The sequence below is a fragment of the Egretta garzetta genome, unplaced genomic scaffold (genome assembly GCF_000687185.1).
Source record: "Egretta garzetta isolate BGI_Z169 unplaced genomic scaffold, ASM68718v1 scaffold190, whole genome shotgun sequence".
In the NCBI taxonomy this organism is placed as follows: domain Eukaryota; kingdom Metazoa; phylum Chordata; class Aves; order Pelecaniformes; family Ardeidae; genus Egretta; species Egretta garzetta.
Window position 1 is genome coordinate 570,701 of NW_009258272.1, and position 2,404 is coordinate 573,104.

Below are 2,404 nucleotides of genomic sequence, written 5' to 3' on the forward strand. Positions count from 1 at the left end.
GGAGCCTCCTCTCAGGTCGCCCCAGCTTCCAACACCTCCATTTCTCACCCCTCGCACGGAAGCGAGCGTGGGGTCCCCTGTCCCTCGAGAGGGCTGGGAGGGGATGGACACCATCTGTCCAGGGCTGGGCAGGGGGAATGGAATAAACGGCTGAGGAGGGGGAGCAGATGGCATCCAACAGCGTGGGGTTTCTGCTCTTTGTTGTGTTGTTTGGTTGGTTGGGTTTTTTTTAAATAGTCCAAGGGAATCTTTGGTAACCATTTCTCACCGAGAAGATGGAAAAAACCAACAGCCTCTGGCCGTTTGTTGTGGTCACATCGTAGCAAGCCTGCCATGAGAACCTGGAAGAAAACAAACGGAATTTTGCAATATTACGCCATGCTGTAGACAGATATTACTTTTCCTTTTTTCTTTTTTTTTTTTTTTTGTTTTTTGTTGGTGAGTTTGCAGCAAAACCTTTCCTGCAGCACCTGTTTTCTGTAAATGAATTCATTTTAAGGGTGTTCAGTATACATAGCCTCTGTGTGAAAAAATACTGTGACTATCATTTCTTCTTATATTACACCTAGCAAGGGTAAAGATGCATTTCTGCTCTTTGCCGTTCCAGAGAAACCATCCTAAAATAATTTACTTTATAGTCTTATTCATGCCAATAAAGACTACTTTATTTATTAAAGGCCTCGGCATTGATTTTTAGCTGAAAGTATTGCATGCCGAACACAGCTACTGGTGATATACAGTTAGCATTAATAATTTTCAACACAGCAGCATATGTTGATTTTTCCTCTGGGCCTTTTTATACGGCCCTGAATTTACAATAATCAATTTGGAGATGACCATGCATATTAATCAATGACCTGCCATGTTAATGCCCAGAGTCCTTTATCCAGTCACAGCTGTCTGCACATGGAGAAAATGCTCTCCTGTTAAGCATTAAAGCTTCAGTATCATCCCAGGGAACACATATGTGGAGCGGAAAACATACGTGGAGTCTTTTTCAGATCATTTTGCATAATTGATCTTCTTTGCTCCTGCAATCATGCTATTACAGCAGTTACCAGCTTGGCTAGTTTGCAGTGGTGGGGGAGAGGGTTAATTTTATGATTCTACAAATGTCCATATATTAGCCAGACATGCAAAAGGCAGAATTCAGCATGTAGAAATAACCTTACATCTGAAATTGATGTCTCCTGTGCTTATTTCTACAACTAAAGTTCTTTTAAGTATAGTTTGTATGTAACATTTGGAAATCTACAAAGTAGCATGTTAATGAGATACAGAAGTAACGAAGTCTACAGGTTTTTTTACTGTTAGATATTATATTCTGGCATAGTCTAGAAGCTCGCCTCAGAGCCTGGGCTTTCTTCTGCAAGATTCTGTATATGAATTATTAAGCAAACAGCCCTCAATAAGAGTTTGTGAACATAAGCCTACAATTCAGTGCGCAGATACACTGCTGCATGGAACACAAATCTGGACATGAATTTAGTCCTATGCGTGCACAACCCAAGCCAGGGTTAGGGCTGTAGGAATTGAAGACTCCTGCTGCTTTATCAACCTACGATCCAAAGGTCGGTCTTCAGAGAGGCCTTTATGTTCCAGAAGTAAACATTGTACCTACTCGAGATGGTTTAACTGAATCCAAAGAAGAATGTTCCAGATTCAGCTAATGGCACCGTTCGGTTTGAAAGTCATAGAGATGTAAGGTAACAGCGCAGGAAATAGGGCTAGGATCCTTTCTTTCATTACAGGCAATAAAACAGCATTGTCTTAAGCTGACAGCCAGAAGGTATTTTCTGTCAGTGCCCACCAAGCACTGATACGCAGACCTTGACCTCTCATCTCCTGACAGCTGTTTTTTCCTGCAAGGAACATCTCCCTTTCAATTATCAAGCAACTTGCTGTTCAGTATGCAATGGTAAATACACGTCATTATGTGAGAATACATGGAACCTTGAACACATGGTGCTACAATACAGACAACATTATTGCTCAATAATAACCTAGGTATCCACTAGGCTCAGGGGTGGTTACACAAAGATTGTGTCTCATTGACAATGGGAGTGAATGAAGCAGAAGAATTAGGAGGTCAAGGCAGGAAAATGGCCCTGAAAGTACCCTGCAATACTGTGACTGTCATCAGTGGAGCTGTTGGATCACCACTGTAAGGCAACCTGCAGTACACCTCTGTATGATTAAGTCAGGGTTATGAAATTTCTTGGCAGATAAGAGGAGACATCATCTGAATGCTTTTTTTTGCAGGAGCTGGATTGCATTATATAGCCAAGTTTTTGCTGGGCTATATGAATTTGTTCCAGGGTCCAGATCAAGCATGCAGATAGCCAGAGATTTCTAGTTTACAGCACAACTGGACTGTGTAATTCATTTTGGTTCTGAGAAACAC